This window comes from Dermacentor albipictus, chromosome 5, assembly GCF_038994185.2.
Source record: "Dermacentor albipictus isolate Rhodes 1998 colony chromosome 5, USDA_Dalb.pri_finalv2, whole genome shotgun sequence".
Lineage (NCBI taxonomy): Eukaryota > Metazoa > Arthropoda > Arachnida > Ixodida > Ixodidae > Dermacentor > Dermacentor albipictus.
The window spans coordinates 16,062,674-16,082,924 of NC_091825.1; the positions used below are offsets into that span (position 1 = coordinate 16,062,674).

General features: G+C 43.6%; 1 long non-coding RNA gene across 2 annotated transcripts; it reads right to left on the reverse strand.

The window, feature by feature from the left end:
- Positions 1–1,209: 1,209 nt before the first annotated feature.
- Positions 1,210–19,942, reverse strand: LOC135906589 (uncharacterized). 2 transcript variants are annotated; one of them, XR_010565787.2, is made up of 4 exons: positions 19,603–19,942; positions 18,195–18,281; positions 12,153–12,353; positions 1,210–1,935 (listed from the first exon to the last, which is right to left on the reverse strand). It is a non-coding gene; the product is annotated as an uncharacterized lncRNA (long non-coding RNA). The 2 variants fall into 2 exon arrangements; XR_010565788.2 differs by lacking the exon at positions 1,210–1,935 and adding an exon at positions 7,237–9,168.
- Between the last annotated feature and the right edge of the window lie 309 nt (positions 19,943–20,251).

Below are 20,251 nucleotides of genomic sequence, written 5' to 3' on the forward strand. Positions count from 1 at the left end.
GACTTTCGACTAGGCTTCCCCGCTTGTCCGTGTATCCCGATCGCGCTCTATCGTTCACGCCGGTCTCCCGCTTTTCCTAGTCATGGCATCCAAAGCGGCGCGGCTGGAATTTAACAAGTTAATTTCGGCTGTTCAGAAGCGTGCCGCGCGCGCGTTTAGCCACAGTACAGAGCCGCGGAGTTGAAGGAGCCGAAAGTTGTTTACCCGCCCAGTGTTGCCACAATGCATAGCATCGCCGCTTTCTTTAAACTACATCGGCACATGAATGTTTCAAACACATAAAAAACACTAGAAACCATTTCTAAACAATATTTCACGCGTTTTTAGAGTTTTCCACAATACAAAAGCGATAATGGTTGTCGTTAAAGTTTTTTTTGTGTCATGTGTTTCACTACAGCGCATTTGCCTCGTCTAGCCGCACTGATTACAACGCAGCGACTGGCCGGCGGCGGCCGCCGTGTCTTTGCTCCATGCAGCGCAGCCCGACGCACATACGGCGTCGCGCCGCGGCAGATTTTCTGCCGCCGAAACATCATCGTGAAAGTTCGCTCCATGTATTCTGGCCTTTAGGCGGTAAAGTGTCGCCACCCGATAAAGATAAACAAGTTAACGTGTCAATATTTTAACCATGCAATGATTAAATTATGTGGTCAAGCCGTGCCATTATTACGACTGAGTTGTTGGTTCACCTAAGAGTGTGAAAGCCACCATCCCCATCCCATAAGTACTTAGACATGTTCAAGTTGACTGCACAGCCTGTGTTGTAGCACAACAAATAAACCATATTAACACAACAGCCCATTAATCATTATCTTAATCACCAGACATGCAAACTAGCCCATTTTATGCAACTACATTATATTACGTGTGTATGCTTCGTGAATTGCAGAAAACATTTTTGCTGACGCTTACAACATGTGGGGGTGCTGTATTTCATTATAATAATTAAACTATAACATTACTTAGTGCACTGCTGCGAGAATGACAGCTCGTTTCACAGCAACACTGCACATGTGCCCCCATACCACGTCATAGACGTGCCTTTTTTAGATACTTTAGAGCCGCCACAAACCGCGTAACTTTCACAATCAGCTGAACAGGGTGCGTGGTTATGCGTACGAAATAAGTTTCTGTTCCATTGAGAGGCTGTAATCTGCCTGAGATGTATTTATTAGTTCACAATACACATGACAGAGCAACTGAGTACACAAGAAAACATAATGAAGTATCCTCTCAAAAGCTGTTTCTTGCCACAATTTTTTCAGCCAAGTGAGACTTCAGAAAGGAGAAATATGGTTTGGTACCTATTGAAAATTTGCCCGATGCTGGGCATAGTGGAATCCATCATCCATCATCATGGTGGATTATGGTGATGGGTGGCATGCCGGATGACGGGTGGCACGGTGGGTGCTGGGTGACATGGTGGGTGACGGTGGCATGGTGGGTGCTGGGCATGGTGGTTGCTGGGCACAGAGGGTGCTGGGCGGCACGGCGGGTGATGGGCGGCACGGTGGGTGATGGGTGGCACGGTGGGCACTTGGTTGGATATCATCGTGGGCGCAGCACGTCAAAGGCAAGTTGTGTGATGAATTGAAGGAGCAGCCATTGCTATTCGGAAGCTCATGACGGGCTATCTTTATGTGATGTTGAGTCTTGTGAAGTGTACAGTCTGTATATAGATGTTGCCAAGATGCGGCTATTTTCATGCCATAACGAATCAATCTGTAAAGCCCCATACTACGTAGCATATCATCACACTTCATTGAAAAAGCATCACTGGACTTGTACTGTATTTACTTTTCCACTCGCTTGCCCTGGCGTCCTGCTTGTGTAAAAGAAAGCTCCAAAGGTGCTTTCGCAGGGAAGCAAGGTGGTTCTCCGGATGTGGTGTAGGTGGCATCATTGGATGGTCACTTATGTATTTCTCCAGGGATTCTAAAAGGAGAGTGCAATAAATATATAAGTAAATTTTTTCCAATGATTTCTAGCAATAAGTGAATGAAGAAAATCTGCTCTAATCACTTCAAAAAAAGTTTCAGATAAGAAAATGCAGCGAATGTCACACACAAACATGCTACCCAGGGCGCAAGCCAGCACAGGTTTATTTGCAGTGAGAATGCATACACATGCATCACATTGTTTTGCAGATTTACATGGAATTTTTGTATGTTTTTTGCCAAAGCCACGCCTCTTGTCATCTGGAGGTTGGCTTAACTGCAAAATTTAGACACATGGGAGCTTTACTCAAAGCCTTATGGGGTGGATACTTGGCTTCTGATTTTGCATAATTTGTCTGCTCTTCGACCGCCCAAATTCCTGTCAAATTCGGAGAACCACAATTTGGCTACACTGTCTCTAACGCATGCAGGAGAGCTGCAACGTGCAAGCTGTCTGATTTGTCCATTCTATCATTTGTTAGCTTTACTTGTTGCTCGTGCAGTTGGTGAGGAAGTCGTAACTTTAGCATTTGCCATATAGGCATAAAAGATTTCATGTAAAAGCTGTATAATCGCTGGCTTGCAAGCTTTATTTAGCTGCAAATGATGGCAACTCATGTTTTAAAGTGAAGCTTTTTTTGCCTCTTCTCCCAACATTAGGGGCGCTGCAGCTGCTATGGTCTTGTCATGCATGCCGTTGGATTTCTTGGAACATAACCAGATGGCGCTCACCTCTGCACATCCTGACCGGCGCTGCTGCCCCAGCGTTTCACCGTTAGGGTGTATTGCACGTGCTGTGCTGGTTTTAATTTCTATGCGAGAAAAATGCAGATGCTGGGCTGTGATAGTGTAAACATTAGAATCGTCCTTAGTCTGAAGGGAGCGCTTTGAGCTGGAATCTCAACATTGTGTTGGCCATGTATGTAGAAGGAGCCCATTAACACGCGCCAGCAAGGCGTGCACTCGACGTCGAGGACACCCAGACTTCAAAGAAGTGTCACACAGAACAGGAGCGTCTTCGCTATGCAGTGAAATGTAGTGCAGACGACGAACTTATGTATACATTCAATTACAATACCTAATTGAAGTATGCACAGCCTCATAATTCAATTAAAGTTTAATGTTTCTGCCATGATGCGGTGCGCCATGTGAGGCAATGACAACGCCCAATTCCCTCTCAGAGATTATGAACAATGACTCGCAACAACGCCTCAAGCAAACACATCTCTCTGTGTGTTCTGTGGACTATGCAGACAAACAGAAGTGGTGCATGCAAGGTAAAGCTTAACATCAACTCGCCACTTTCGTATTGGACTAAACGCTGAAAAAATTACAAACTTGCTACTAACATCACCATTCATTATTGTCAGTCAAAGCAAGCAATGTGTGCTCCGTGTACACCGATTCTCACAGTGCATGGGATCTGCCATGTTTTGTGTTCTACTTTTCAATCTCCATATTGCTACTTTGCTAAGCTAACCTACATCTTTAATGTAAAAAAAGCCTAAAGAAGCATCTTAACGTAATACAGAGCAATCTTTCATGCTCGTCTGCATAAAAAAAAGCATATTTCTGTAGGAAATGAAATCTTCGGCAGAGTGCTGATGCGACTACCAGAGTACCTGGTACTTTGATCCATAAAACAATTGAACCTTGGCAGAAGAATGCCAGTTACAGCCACACTATACAGTCCTTTCTAATCCAGGCTGGCGGAAAGCGCTGGAATTCCGCATGATGCCCAGCACCTTGCTTTTCTTGGCACCGACGAGAGGCATGAAAATTTTAGGATGCTTTGCGTAGAACAAGATCAGCTATGCAGATCAGAGCGTACATGCGAATAATGTACGAGGTGCTTTCTTTGTGTAGCAGTTCTTTCCTCAATCTTATGCTTAAATAAAATGAGATCACTGAAAGTATGCCGAAAGTGCAGATAGGCCATGTCTTACAAACTTCAATAATCAGAACATCTAAAATCAAGAAAGCGGCTGAGAGATGGAATAGCACACTGTGGTATGAAGGTTATAAACACGGATGAGGTGCCTCAGAAAGGCTGGCCAACGTTTCGATAGGAGCTATCTTCGTCAAAAGTGGCCTGGTCAGCCTTGGCATGTTAGTTTTAAAGGACTAGTAGGGTGACGTCACGTGCAGTTGTTATCAGTGGCAGCTGGTTGTAAAGGGAGAGACTTTAAAGAGAATGAGCGCTGTCGTCTGACGTCTGTAAGCATGGTTCCTAAGACGAGGGCACAAGACCGTGAGAATAGGAAGGCGGCGAGAAAATAAACGAAAGAAAAGGAGAAAAAAAGAGATGCCAAGAGGCGAAAAAAGAAAGACAAGAAAAAGAAGGGCATGGGAGCGTGTTAAGGAAGTGAGGGGTTAGGGAGCATTCAGGAGTGTCATTGGCGGCATGTTTCTGCCGTTTTAGAAGAACTGGTCAGGCGGTCAGTGTACGAGTAGCAAAAAAGACCCCAAAAGACATCAGTTGAAAGAATGACTTGAGTAGCGTAGCAGCAACGTGTCGGGTAATGTTGAAAAAATTAAGATGGTGACAAGGAGTCTGGGATGCAATGCATGTGGTAGCTGGCAGGCAGAGGCATGGTGTTTTAGGGATGTCAGCCTCAGTAGCTCAACATAGGTGTCGTCACAGTGGTATATAGAGCTGGTGATACCCTGTGTGACTGATGCGCAGAAAAAGGTATCCTGGCATCTGGGATTTTATTTATTTATTTATTTATTTATTTATTTATTTATTTATTTATTTAATAATACTGCAGGCCAATACTTTGGTCCAAGCAGGAGGGGCATGTCACAAACAAGAAAACACGGAAAAGCGTATACAATGCAACATGAAATGAACATAATACACTAAAAGAAGCACAAATGATACCGTCAACATCGCTAACTTGAACAAAAATGATTTTGCAATGCAGCCATGAAATCTTTAGACTGAAAGACACTAATGGGAAGTGAATTCCAATCGTTCACTGTTCGAGGGAAAAAACTGTACTTGTAAGCGTTTGTTTTCGCGAAGATCGGTGCAAGCAAATACTCATGACTGTGTCGTGTTCTCCTCGTAGAAGGCCGACATATGGAAGCTGGTAGCGTCATATTATTTTTTCCAGAAAGAGTGTTATGTAGTAGTACAAGACGATTAATTTTTCTGCGTATTTCGAGTCTCTGTATTCCATTTTGTAACATTATTGAGGATGGCGAATCCTTCCTGGCATATTTCCCGTAAATAAATCTCACTGCTTTTCTCTGTACTCACTCAAGTTCTTTTGTGTCTTTCATGGTATGCGGGTCGCAGAGTTCGGAAGCATATTCTAACTTTGATCTCACTATTGCATTGTAGGCTAACATTTTAGTCCTTACAAGCGCGTTTTTAAGCTTTCTTTTTATGAACCACAGTTTCTTTAGCGCAGCTGAGCAAACATTCGAGATATGAGTTGACCATGTAAGCTTATTGTTGAGGGTAACGCCAAGGTATTTGCATTTGTCGACTTCGAGGACAGTTCTATTTCCAAGTTGGTACGGAAAAATGCTAGCAGATTTTTTTCTTGTTACGCGTAAAAGTACAGTTTTTTTCCGCATTGAGCTCCATTCCCCAATTGGAACACCAGTCAGTGATTTCTGCAAGGCATCTTTGCAGCACAAAATGATCATCATAGGACACAATTTCCTTGAAGATAACACAATCATCCGCGTATAACCGTCAGGACACATTACCAGGAATAACATCAATCAAGTCATTAACATAGATTAAAAATAACAATGGTCCTAGTACACTGCCCTGAGGGACTCCTGAGGTGACCTGACGTGCACTGGAAGTACAATTCCTAATATCAACAAACTGTTCTCTGTTTTTGAGATAAGCACATATCCACTGTATGATACCAAATGGGAGTCCAATTTTATCTAATTTATGTAATAGCTTTGCATGGGGAACTTTATGAAAAGCTTTGCTGAAGTCCAGAAAGAGCACATCTATTTGTCCAGATAAATCAAGTATGCGGGACAGCTCATGTACGGTTGTTACGAGTTGAGTTACAGTGGAGAGTCCTTTCCTGAAACCATGCTGAAAAGATGATAGTATGCTATGATCTTTCAAAAACTCTTGTATAAAACCAGTGACAATATGTTCCAATAGCTTACAACACGAGCTAGTAATAGATATAGGACGGTAATTTGAAACAGATTGGCGGTCTCCTTTCTTGTGTACCGGCACAACACGTGCTTTACTCCAGACTGATGGTATTGCACCTAATTTTAGGGATAACTGAAAAAGATTAGAAATGAATTCAGATAATTGCTCAGAATATCGCCTCAAGTAGGAATGTTATCGGGCCCAGCTGACTTCTTAATATTTATATTTAGAAGCAATGCCAGGACACCTTCGCGACTGATTAAAATATTATCAACCGATGGGCTACTTGCACTGGAAAGTTCACACTGATTACGTTCTGTAAACACACTTTGAAAGCATATATTGAAGTATTCAGCAATGCAGTGCGCATCTTCTATTTAAATTCCGTTGACGTTAATGCCTTGTATCTGTTGTTTTCTCTGGCTTAGATGCAGCCAGAACTTTTTAGGATCGCTAGAAATAAATTCTTCGAGATTCAAGCTGTAGAACTCATCTCTAGCCGAATTTACCTTTCGTAGTAAGTCTTGTTTCAGCTGCGTAATCTGCGGGGTTGTAGCTTTGTTCCTCTTTCTCAGCCTTTTTATTTTTCGCTTGGTCTGAATAATATCTCGATTTATCCAAGGATTTAGGCGCTGTTTTCGAACTACTTTTAACGGGACAAAGTGCTCCGTACAGTACTTTACAGTCTCCTCAAAACGTTGCCATGAAAGTTCAACATTATTTTCGATTATACCAAGTTGTGTATCTAAATAATCTATAATCGCAACATCATCTGCCTTAATGAAATCTCTAATTGTTTTAACTGTTCTATGATCTTGGTGCTTCTGCGCAGGAACTTTCCAGCAAAAAGATATCAGCTTGTGATCTGATATACCAGGCTCGACCGTTGTTCTTCCATCAGAAAATACTTCGCTCAGGAATAGAAGATCGAGAATATTATTTCCACGGGTGTCACTATCTACAGCCTGCTGGAGGTCCAGGCTGAACATAATATCTATCGCCAAGTCACCAGAAACCGATGAACCATAGTTTAAACGATTCCAGTTTAGACACGGTAGATTAAAGTCACCTGCTATTATTAGGTTTTTTCCCTTTAGTTTCAGAAGATGATCATACAACTGATGCATAAAAGAGTCATCAGCCCCTGGGGCCCGATATACAGAGCACAAAAAGAACGACATTCCCCAGATAGATACCTTCAAGAGTAAACTTTCATGTTCCTTGATTTGATCTGCAATCGTTACATGAACACTGGATTTTGTTCTGACTGCAATACCGCCACCGCGAGAAACCCTGTCTTTTCTGTACAGATGATAGTTCGGCGGAACTATTTCGTCATCGCGGATGGCTTCGTGCAACCAAGTTTCCGAAATGATGCAGACATGGGGATCATATAATAAAAGCAAATCTTCCAGCTCATCTGTTTTATTTACAATACTTCTGGCATTGAATGAGAGAAGCCGGAGCTGGTGCGCCTGCAATAGCTAGCTTTCTGGCGTTGAGCTGTTCGTTCTATAATTTTGTTTGCGGCTCGGTGTACTATCAGTTCCAGAAATCTGTTTACGGGTGTTGGAGGCATCATCCCAAGAAAAATACTGGTCATCAATTCGCAGCTTATCGTGAATCAGCTGAACTTTTTTTCCGCTATCTTTGTCTGCCTTCGCACTAGTCCAAAGTAGTTTGCGTTTGCGCCGCGTGTCAGCGCAGTAATCATTCTGAATAGAAATGTTTGAACCTTTTAGTTTAAATGCGTTCTGCATGACTGAATGTTTTTCCGTGTAGTCCTGGAAATACACGATAATCGGCTTGCCATCTGAACTCCTCCCAAGCCTATGTATTCTTGCCACCGACGAACAGCTCAAGCCCAATTTATTCAGAAATACGTCGTTTATAATCTTGTCACGTAAGAGCGACAAAGTTTCATTGGGAATTTCCGGAACGCCAAAAACTATCAGATTTGATCGCCTACTTCGATCTTCTACGTCGATCATCTTGGCTTTCTGTGATTTTAGTATCTCTTCCATTTTACATACAGTTGTGACCAAGGTAGCAGCTGTGCTCGTAATCTTCCAACTGAGTCAAACGTTTGTCAAAACAATCAACCGCTTTTTCTGTATTTTCAAGGCGCATTTTCAAGTCCGCGATATCATTTCTTATTTCCTGTTGTCCTTCTATCAAGGATTGAAACATTTCTTCAACTGTTGGTCCAGGATTTTCCTCAACATCGCCACACAACATCAGTTTGCAGGAGCAAAAGCAATCATAGGCTATACTTATACAAAGTTGAGGGCACGGCAGAACAACTAAAAACCTATTGTCACTACGAAACGAACAGTTGTGACCGACCTGTACAAAGAAGATGAGGCGCATGGTGAACGACCTGCGCCAAGCGCTTTCGCCGTGCCCACTGAAGATCCTCGGGTGCGGGACAGTCTTTATAGGGGATGATGATGATAGCAACTTTATTGTACCGCCGGATAAGGAGGCCCCTACTCCCCGTCCCCGGCACACAGGCCTTGGGGACGGGGGCCGGAACCTCCGCGATTAGAAGCAAGCAAAGAGGTCTTGACTCTTCGCGGCTTCTTCCGCCAGGCGGATGGCGTGTTGCTGTGGAGTAGGGTCCTCGCTCCGCAGCAGGGCTTCCCAGGCCTCTCTACAATTTATGTTTGCTTTAGCCCCTGGTGAGCTAGCGCATTCCCAGATTATGTGATCGAGGGTCCCTCTCGCCCCACAGTGTTTGCACTTATCGGTTTCTCTGTCATGCATAACATGGTATGCCCAGACCGGGTTTACGAAGTTCCCAGCTTGCAGGCGCCGCCTCGCTGACAGCAACAGAGCCTGTACAAAGAAGATGAGGTGCATGGTGAACGACCTGCGCCAAGCGCTTTCGCCGTGCCCACTGAAGATCCTCGGGTGCGGGACAGTCTTTATAGGGGTAATGGCCGGTGACGTCACGAATCCATGGCTTGGGAAGGGAGGCGGTTCGATGATGACGTTGAGTATCCGAGCTTGATTGCTGATGCTTGGTGTTGTCGATACCGGCGTTAGCGTGGTTGCAGGCGATGAACCTTGCGCTGACAGCAACAGAGCCTGTACAAAGAAGACGAGGCGCATGGTGAACGACCTGCGCCAAGCGCTTTCGCCGTGCCCACTCGGATTGCCCACTTTTGGATTGTGGTGGTGAGGGTGTTAAAAATATATAATAGAAAACAGACAAAAGGGGGGAACTGAAAGTGGAATATCAAATAGGAGGGTTACATGAGCAAAAGCAGGCAGAGGCAGGTGTACATGGGAAAAGGGGTCATACAGTTGATATAAACATTAAAACATGAAATAATATATTAAATTGAGTAGTAAGCAGGTAAAAATTAGAAACGGTGGAATAGGTGAGGTTAAGAATTAAGTTTAGCTGGTGGCACAATGTGCTTTGTGCCTTGGTTGATGACATGAGGCTTTCCGTTTTAAGTTACAGCTTTAATGTTTTTAAAGATTCTAAGTTGCTATGTGTTAAATTGATTTCCATTGGATGTAGGCATTTCAACTTGTGTATGAGGTATGATTCCATATATTTCCTCTGGCGAGGTGAGCGGAAATTCGTAGTCTATAGAGCCTTGCTTTGTCACATATGACATGTTCATTGAAGTGGCTGGCTACTGCTTTAGATAAATTGTTTTGTATCTGCGCGATGACCGTTCAGTCTTTTATGAATTTTTTGTCCTGTCTCACCTATGTATTATTTGCTACAAGTGGCACATTCTAGACAGTAGACTACATTGCTTGATGTGCAGATGAAACTCGAAGTTACCTTGTTTGAGTAATTTGATGCTGTACTTATTACTGTAGTAGTACATTAAATATGTTTGCATGTAGAGCACCCGGGCGGCCACAGGGACTGGTTCCTAACTTTGTTGTTGTTTTTAGTTTGGCACGTACAAGAATATCCTTAATATTATATTGTTGCATCTCAAGACTACTCTGGGCAGGGCGGGAAAAATCTTGTTTCTGGTTGCTGGGGAGAATCGGGTAGTATTTATTGAGGATGTTGTTCATGTTTGGGAGTGTGTTTGAGAATTTAGTAGTAAGAAGAGGCGCTGTTCTTGTGATCCTAGGGTGGGGCTTGAGCACCTCGGCTCAGTCAAGTTTGGTGGCATCAGTGCAGGCTTTCTGAAGGGCACTCTTTGGGTGGTTCCTGTTTGATAGGGTTTCTTTAAGGTAGTCAAGTCTATCTATGTAGTCTTGGTTTTCAACACACATGTGACGTAACCATGTGCTTGGCCTTTAAAGATGCCTTCTTTGCAATGTGGCTTGATGGTGGTTTGTATATTCTAGGTACTGTTGTTCGTCAAAAGGTTTCCATACAGCATTGTCATTAGTGTCCCAGTGTCAATGTACTTTGTTGTGTCCAGAAAGTTTATGCGCTGCATTGAAGATTTTGATGTGAATTTTATTGTTGGGTGAAAAGAATTTAGAAATCCTGCATATTTATCTAGGCTGTCTTGACCATGTCACCATATTACGAATATGTCGTCTATGTATCGTAGGTACGTGTGGGGCCTGTCAGTGCAGCGCAATAGGAAGTCTGTAGAATGCCCATAAATATGTTCGCATAAATATGTTTTCCCATGTACATCTGCTTCCGCCCGCTTTTGCTCATGCCACCCTCTTATTTGTTATTACAGTTTCAGTTCACCCCCATATTTGTCTGTTCTTTATTAAATTTTTTCGAAACACCCTCAGCAACATATTCCGAAGTCCCAGGCGCCAGGATACCTTCTTCGGTGCCTCAGCCACAAAGGGTATCGCCACTGCTGCGTACCGCTGTGACGACACCTCAATGAGCTACTGGGACTAACGTCCCTAGAAAGACCATGGCGCTGCCTTCGAGCTACCCTATGCACTGCATTCCGGACTCCTTACTGCCATCTTAACTCCTTCTAAATTATCCGACGCATTGCTGCTATGCAATCAAGTCATTCTTTCAACTAATGTCTTTTCGGTTGTTTTTGTTACTCAAGCATTGACCGCCTCACCGGCTCCTTTAAAGCCATAAGAACATGCTGCCAAAGACACCCCTGAATGCTCCCTAACCTCTTGCTTCCCCAACACCTTCCTTTGCCCTTCTTTTTCTTGTTCTTTCTTTCCCTCTTGGTCTCTTTTTTTCTCCTTTTCTACCCGCCTTCCCACTCCCACTATTGTTCCTACGTCTTAGGAATCATGCTTACAGACATCAGGCGACCGCGCTCATTCTCCTTCAAGTCTCTCCCTTTACATCCAGCCACTCCCGACAACTGCATGTGACGTCACTCTACTAACACTTTAAAACTAACATGCCGAGGATGACGACGCAGCCTTTGAGAAGATAGGTCCTCCTAACGAAACATTGGCCACCCTTTCTGAGGCACTTTATCCCTGTTTATAACTTTTACATCCCAATAATCAGAATAGCGTTTTGAAATTGCATGGCTGTGAACGCTGCAGATTGTAAAGCAGCACATCAGGTGACCACAGCCAACACTTTGGAAGGCAGTGGTTTAAAAAGCTTCTTTAGACCATACAATTTGCCAAGCTGTGTCGGAAGCCAATTTTCTTCAGAAGCATTATTTCAAAAAAGTGAAATGAAAGCTGCAACGTGAAAAGCTACAATAACGCATGCCAAGTCTACATTAGAAATGTCAAAGACAATGAGGTGCTTAAATGTTCTTCTGTTAAGACAATGAGCAGCAGGTGAATGCAAGCTATCAAGGTCCTGTCAAAATTAACCGCTCGTGTAGCACCCGACTTTCTTGGTTGTTTTTGATTGAAACTGATTATGGGGGAAACATTGTGGGCGGTTTTCGCCGGAAACCCATATTCCGAAATTATCTTGTGCTGCATTTCATACCCACGGAGACATTTAAATTGTGTGTCGAGACACAGTGCATATACAGCAGAAGAAAAAGATATAAAATATGGGCACTTGCCTCATTCTTGCTTTGGCATTTTTGTCGCTCTGTATACATCATGTAATGCTAACTCATTCAGATAACTTGTAGATATGCAGTTATGTTTCTTAAATGAGGTGACTGTTGACTTACTCTTCAAAGCAGCCACTTTCTCCGGTTTGCCGGAAGCTTCCCAGATGCGCGGCAGGCCTGTCCAAACAGGCTGCTTTCACCTGCTTGCACTGGTGTCCACAGGTGCCATGCCACCTCTAATGGGCACTTTCCGTCGGAAGCAGACTTGATTATGTAATGCCACTTGTTGAGTGGCATCACAAATCCCACACCAATCTGTACCTGCAATAGATATGAAGTGTTTTTTTCCTGAGCTGTATTCTTAACACTAAAACGCACTTGTATAAAACAATATGATATAGGTTAATTAGGTCCGTCAATTTCTGATGCAACTCTATAATTGCAATTTCTGCCCCTCGAACAAGTTTTAAAAAAACTGGGGTTAAACCCAACCTCACCAAGAAATTCATTTTTGTGTAAAGGATTAAACTAATAAAATTTTCCCATTTTAAGGGCAGCAAACACTCATATTTCGTGCAGTCTAACCTTGCAATAATGAAATTAACAAAGATAGCGAAACAATTGATTCAAATAGGCGCACCGCCATGCAGAGAACAGTGCAAGAACGAGTGACGTCAAGGCCTCCAAGATTGCAGTGTCACACGGAGAACAGTGCAGCACATGTTACCTATAGACCTACGTGCGCCAGTCTCCAAAATCTACCACTATCACACACTACATGGCCTTGTTCTAAAGAACACTGGAGACATGCCTTGAAAGTATGATTACCCTTGCATGGTTGAAAACAAGTGAATTCCCTTGTGCGCTCTGAAAACCACTCGCACCACTCCCTCATCTCAGCAGTTATATTTTCGTCATGACTAAACTGCAACGACGAATGCGCCAAGTCCCGTCACAACTTCAAACTTCAGAACTCGGTGTGCACGCTCCTTTTACTGCGACCAGGTTTGAAATGTTTGTTGTAACAGTACAGCGCTAGTACAGCGGCAGCGGAATTCTCTTTAGGCACAATTGCACCTTCTACATCTTTTTGTAGGTTTTTGCGCAATATGTGCGTTGCTGTTTTTTGTCATTAAGCCCTTCATTTGATGTCTAGCGCCCGTTCAGACTGTGTCTCTTTGTGTGTGTGTGTACCCTTACACTTGTCATGATGTCCAAGTTCTGCTACCACCAACTAGAACTAACTTTTGCATTAATCAGAAGTACATATTAGCACGCTTTATAAAAAGCCAAAGGATTAGCACTATGCTGACCGGAAATGAGAAATGGTAAGAATATTCTGGCTGAAAACAACATTTCATGTTTATCAACACTGACGGGCAAGTAATTAAGAAAGTTGGTGTACGGTAATGTTTACCTTTTGAGTGATAAAAGCGACAGAAAGAAGACAACAAGACACAAAAGCTACCAATTCAACATTAATTTTGATGCAAAACTTAAAGACAATATTTATACTGCGTGTGCCCTTGCACTGCACAAGCAATCTTTTAAGACAAAGGGCACAAGTTGCAATACAAATGTACAAAATCATGATAAACAGTACTTGCATAAAAATAGAACAAATAAGCACGGAGTGATCACTATTCCGTGTCATTTAGAGAGTATTCCTCTTTGTAATGCAATCATAATGAGCACTGGCTGACAGATGTCCCTCTTTTTTAAATGGTATGCCTCAGTGATATTGTTGATCAATCGGTTGCCTTAAGTAAACAAAAGAGATGAACAATCTAAATCTGGCGTACATCACCAGTTGTGTCAATGCATTGTCAAGTGGGACGAGCATGCTTGTCCCTTGAGTGAATAATGATGCTCTCCTGGGCACATGCTTATACACCGGCCAGTCTGCCCCATGTACAAGACCGTCCATTCTTAGTACGAAGATGGTGCAGAGTGGCCGAACTCCGCGGATTGCCAGCGCGCATGGCATGGCTGTGCAACGGAGCTAAGTGGCGCAGGCGCACAGGGGCTTAGCGGTGGGACTTCATGTCGTGTGTCATCCGCTAAAGCATGGCGTGCTCCCGCACTTTAGCAGATGACACGAAGCTCCACATCCCCCCTGCGCCATGCACGCTGGCACTCCGCGGGGTGTGGTCACGCTGAGTCGTGTTCATGCCAAGAGTTGACGACCTTGTACATTTGACCAAACATACACATGAACTGAGGCATAGACTACACTAATAACGACGGTCACAAGATATATTTAGTGGTAATTTATACAAATCTCCCTTGCCTGGACGCCTTTCTCAATGCGCTTGTGGAATGCTGTGCACACATATTTCGAGCGAAAAAATAAAGTAGGCAGGTATGCAGCACAGTCCACAAGCGAACTGAGAAAAGCGAGCAGGCAAGCGAGGTACGCTTGGTTAAACATACCACGAAATATGTCTAGTCCGTGTTAGGGGCAGTGTACAGCTTTCCAATGTTAGGAAGCTGACAGGCCAGGAACTAAATATGTGCCAAAGAAATCACCACATTTTACTGAGAAGACCGGCATGCTCGTCTGACTTGGCCGTGCATTGCCGCGATATGGCTTTAGGCCAGATTAAATTAGTTTATCTGTTTCCACCCACGGTGAAAAATTGACAAGAGAAATCAGAGAGGCATACCACAAGACGTGTGAGCAAGCCCCCATTATGAATGCATGAAAAAAGGCGTCCTTTCTAGATGACAAGGGATAGAAATTAGTCTGACTATTCACCTTTTTTATGCAAATACTGTTTATTGTGATTTTTTGCCTTTGTATTACAACTCACATTTTCCTTCTGAAGGAACTTGTGCACAATATAAGCACACATTCAGTGTTATTTTTATTCCTTCTATCAAAATATTCAGTCATCACTGGTCATGTTGTATGGTCTCCCTTCCTTCACTGTGTAAATTTTGTCCTCAATAGTTATATGAACTGACTGGCAAACTCAAAACGACACTACAAATTTCACCCAGAGGATACAGCTGGTTCTCAGGAAATGCACAAATACGGCGACAGGTGTCTGTTGGAACATTGCAGCAATAATGGGTGGAAGCTACCTTTGACATTGCTGCAATACATCAGCTGTCACATGGCTACAACCCTTAAGAAACAACAGAAATGTAAGTGCACAGCAAAAACAAGCAGGTTCATCGACCACAAATTTGACTTCAGCAGCCAGAACATAGGCAGTTTCATGTAGCTAAAGCATTAGCTAATATGTGGAAAATACATGCACAAGCAGCTTTAGCTTGAGATACCTGCATACCAACATAAAACCATGAGTTGCAGTGCACATGATGCTTGTTCTTGACACTAGTATTTTGTGCTCCACTTGATGAGCAACATAGCAATAACCAGCAAATGCTTTAGCAATAGCGAGCAGGCAATCTTGCATGTGCAAAACTGCGTGCTTGTTTAATGATAGTGCATCAATAGACTGAACTATGTACCAACTATGTGGTCTATGCAGTATAGACAATGTCAAAAACGATGCAACTGGACACAGCCTCTACCACAATGCCTACTTGCCTGAATGGGTATAGCTTAAGAAGAATATAAAAAAAATGTAGAGAAAGAAAGCAAGCTCACTAGAAAACTCCTCACTGCTGTAGTACTTACAGCACAGTGAATACTGCACTTCATGTACCATTTAAAGAAATTCAAGCTCATGTCCATTGTTCTGGGAACTTGAGAAATAATTGTGAAATTAATGGAGAAGGTTGGGCTAGTTGGCGTTGACACAGCTCCTGTGACATAGTTACTAGCACAAACAAGGCGTACGGAATAAAGGTCGGACTAGCCAAAGCGGTAGACTTCAACTGACAAGCTTTATTCAGAAGAAACATGCAAACAGGCCACCGCATGCTCAGTTAATGTGGAGACGGATGCATAAATGAATGTGCCACATAGGCGATAACGAAATGTACCTAGAAGCTGATAAGCATCCACAAGAAGCCACTACAAAGCATTCACCAGATTTTTCTTAAGACACAACACTTATTTATCAGCTGGTACCAGTGATGGAGTGCTTATGCATTCATCAGCAGCTTTCGAAATGCAAAACACCACAAACATTTCCCTGGCAAACTGACTGAGCACTTGTGTGTTATGAAAACATGGGGAGCCTTTATGGGTACTTTAACAGTGATCAGCCAAGTAGCCAGCGCCTGTGAGAGCATTTACAGCGTTCCGGTACTCCCCAAGCCACTCATTCAGGCACCTGTTTGTTCAATATACCACTTTCCACAGGGAAGTGCAATGTAGTATACCACCACTACATTTCAGTTAAAAAGCAGGTGACATGCTCCTTAGTGCATGTACCTTGACTCCCGGCAATGTTTACCAACTTGCATATTCTTGTGAGCGTTAGCGGTGCTGAAAAAATGCCTACACCAAACTTGTTCGCCACCTTTCTTCTAGGCGGTGGGACACCCTGTGTATGTATGGCAGAGCTGCACGGCTACCACTGGGACATGCGTTATTGCACATCCAGTGGGCAATGTGGTAGTGCCAATGACTTTCTTGTTGTGCTGGCTTTGCTGTTAAAAACATTGTGGGTGTTTTCGAACAGTGTTCAGTAGGACTCAAGTTCACACATGAGTTGCCAGAAGATGATCGCCTGCAATCATTCGATATTCGTATAATTTTAAATCATACTTTCCTTTATTATATATACTCTCTTAGAAAAAAGAAGCCCTTGCTCGACTACCCTTTGGCATATCCATGTTAAAGCATACATAGCTCCTAGCTGCCCGCGAGCTGTTCTGGTTAAATCTTGTGCACCAGGTTTCCTGCAGCGCTCAGCAACAAGCGAGCCATTTATGTAGGGCCGGGTATCTCGATAACACCTTGGTGTCAATTACTGGGAGCCTCATTAAAGAGGTAAAAACAGATCTGGCAGCTGCTCGGTGCAATAACGCACGTCCCAGTGGGCACCCTGTGGCTGTGCCATCTGTACATGGGGTGTCCCACCACATAAACAATGTGGCAAACCAGTGCAGTGTAGGTGTTTTCTTCAGCGCCACTAGAGCTCGCAAGAATGTGCAGGTCGGTAAGCAATGCCGGGAATCAGGGTACATGCGCTAAGTAGCATGTCACCCACTTTTTTAACTGCAATGTGGGGGTGGTATACAAGATTTCACTTCCCTGTAGAAAGTGCTGTATTTGACAAAAGGGGCAGGTTCTTGAATGAGAGGCTTAGGGAGCACCGGAACGCTGTAAACGCTCTAGCAGGCACTGCCCATTTGGCTGACCACTGCCGAAGATGTGCTCGTAAATGCTACCTGTGTTTTCAAAACAAGCAAGTGCTCATCAGACCGTTTGGCAGGCAGTTAGGTAAGGAAATATTTGGTGTTTGGCATTTCAAAGGCTGCTGATGAATGTGTAAGCACTCCTTCACTGGAACTCACTGATAAAGGAGTGTTTGTTGTACCTTGAGAAGAACCTGCTGAATGCTTTGTAATGGCTTGTTGTGGGCAGTATTGGCTTTGTTGCGCATTTGGTTACCTCCCATGTGGCACATTTATTTATGCATCTGTCTGCAGATATTTTTGAGCAAAGGTGGGACCTCATTGCGTGTTTTCTGAATAAAGCTGGTAAGTTGAAGTCTAGTGCACTGTCCTGTCCAACTTTTTTCAATTAGTCTTGTTCGTGCAAGTAACCCTCACAATAATTGTAATACCAATGTTAAACAATGGTAAGCATGCTGCATGCTTAGACCTGTGACATATTTGGCCCATTACACTTTTAATCCTTACGTTTGCAGAAACTGCACAAGCGTGTAGCCTAAACGAAAAAAAAGTAGATATAAAAGGTATAACACAGGAAAGTTTCAAATCAATAAAACAAAATAACAAGAGGTAGATATAATGTGTAATAAGCAAAATAAAATGTAACGCGCAGCCAAGTGATTGATGCAAGAAAAAATAAACCTCAAGACATGTTAGGTCTTGCTTTAAAGTGAACAAGGTAATGTGTACATAATGTCTACAAACACAAATAAGCAGCAAGTTGAATAAAGTTGAGCAGATATTTAGCCTATTTAGTAAGCACTGCTGAGTAATATGTCAATAAACTTATTGACGAATGATACCGAGATCCTACTTTTGCAAACACATACACTTCAGTCATACCTGACCAGACCATCCGATTACACACAGTGCTGCTGCAGCCATAGCTCCTCCCTGACGTGGACACTGTTGTTGGTCACGGCCTTGCCACTGCAAGATAGGTTCTGTGGTAACTTATAGCAGTGGCACTTTAAAGAAGTCTTTGTGAACACATGCAAGGAGCACAGAAAAAGTCACAAAAACAATGTTTGCACCACTGCAGGGTGGGAACACAGCACAAGGTCAACGTTACTGATGAATATTGTGATAATAGGGACCTCTTCATGACAATAAAATTTTTAAGACCTACAGCTACAGTACGTTACAAACAAATGTTTGTTTACGTAACAATTCATTTTTTTCTATCAGTTAAGCAACTTTCCCTTGTCATCTCTAGTTATGTCAAAGTTATGTCAAAACACCTTGTCTCAAAACGTAAGCTGTAGTAGTAGCAAGCCGTAATTGCTTAAATTTTTTTGCCCAAACCCTATGAGGGAGATTTTGAGCGCGACGGTGACGCGCGACGGCTTTGAGCGAGAAAACGGGCCGTCGCGCGAACATATCGCTTGTTCTTTGTCGCCTGGTTCTGGAAATCTAGAATTCGTCGCTCGTCGCCCAGAAGTGCTATGAGCGAACAGACAATAGCGCGAAGCCGGAACTGGATGTACATCAGTCGAGTACTACCGCTTGTTGCACGGAACGAGCAAACGACTATTTTGATATGTGCAAGGTTAAGAACCTACTGCAACACTTTAAAGAAATGTTTCACGCTGCTCCTTAGAGTAAAACACAGCAAACTAAATTATTAAAGCACACTTTTGGCGCGTATTTGCTGCCCTCATACCGGCAACACCGGGGAGACGGCTCTCAATGTCGTCGCTCGCATAGGGTACGACTTGTACGGAACGAGCTAGCGCGACAGCCATCTACATCGCGTCTCTGTCGCGCGCAAGACCGCTCGCATGGGGTACGACTTGTAGGGAACGAGCGAGCGCGACAGCCATCTACATCGCGTCGCTGTCGCGCGCAAGATCACTTGCATGGTGTTTATACTTTTTCCCAATAACTGCTCACAAACCGACAACCGCGTAAACAGACATTATTTACAACCTCGAAGCATAAGTAAGAGAGGAAACGTCATTGCAGTAAGAATAGGTAAAGAGGCAGATGAGTCTTTATTATCCAACTTCAGCAGAAAAGTGGCAGCTCGCGCGAATGAGGACTGTTGCCGACCTAATCCCTCTCACCGGAAGGAAGCGCTCACCAAGACTTTCAATTTAGCATTAAGCCAATAAATTTGCGCAAGCAAATTATGTCAACCAACGCTCAGCAAGCATCGGCACAGTCAATGTCGTCGTGGGATTTCGATTTCTTACGCTCGCAAGGCACTCTAGGAACACACGAGAAGCAAGCACAGCATGCGTGCACTCACCTTTTAAATGGTACGATGCGGTCGAATAGCGCCCTCCAAGTTGCCGGAGCTGCAAAGTTATTCCCGCATACATGCAGTTGCGTAGTGGACGTCCTGCGGAACGCTAATAATGCGCATCATTTCTTTGCGGCGTCCACCAAACTCTCCACAACCACCGCGGACAAAGGGAACGCACTCCATGGCATGAAAATCGTTGGTCCACGTTTGCCTGGCGCACCACGCATACCACGAGTTTGCAGCGAGACACAAGCTATCTTCTGGCACTTTTGTGCACGCGAACTAAGTCACAATTCATTACAGCAAACGCAAAAACACGATCAAACAAACACATCGTAGCAACTCGTACGACCGACAGCTCATGTAAACAAGGGAACAAGACTGGTGGATGGATACTATGAGCAACCACATTGAAACGGGGCGGTGGTTGGCGCTACCTGTGAAATTGGGAGTTTGGTTGGCCTCCGCGATGACTAAAATAATAACCAGCACACACTCGCTTTGTGCCTTGTTGCGTCCAACTGCATATAGATGTTGCAATACATAAACAACCATCGCAGAGTTTATATTATCCGCTTTACTTTAGCGCAGAAAGAAATTCGATGACGTATTTTCGATTTCCAGGAGCTTCCGCCGCATGTGGGCAGTAAAA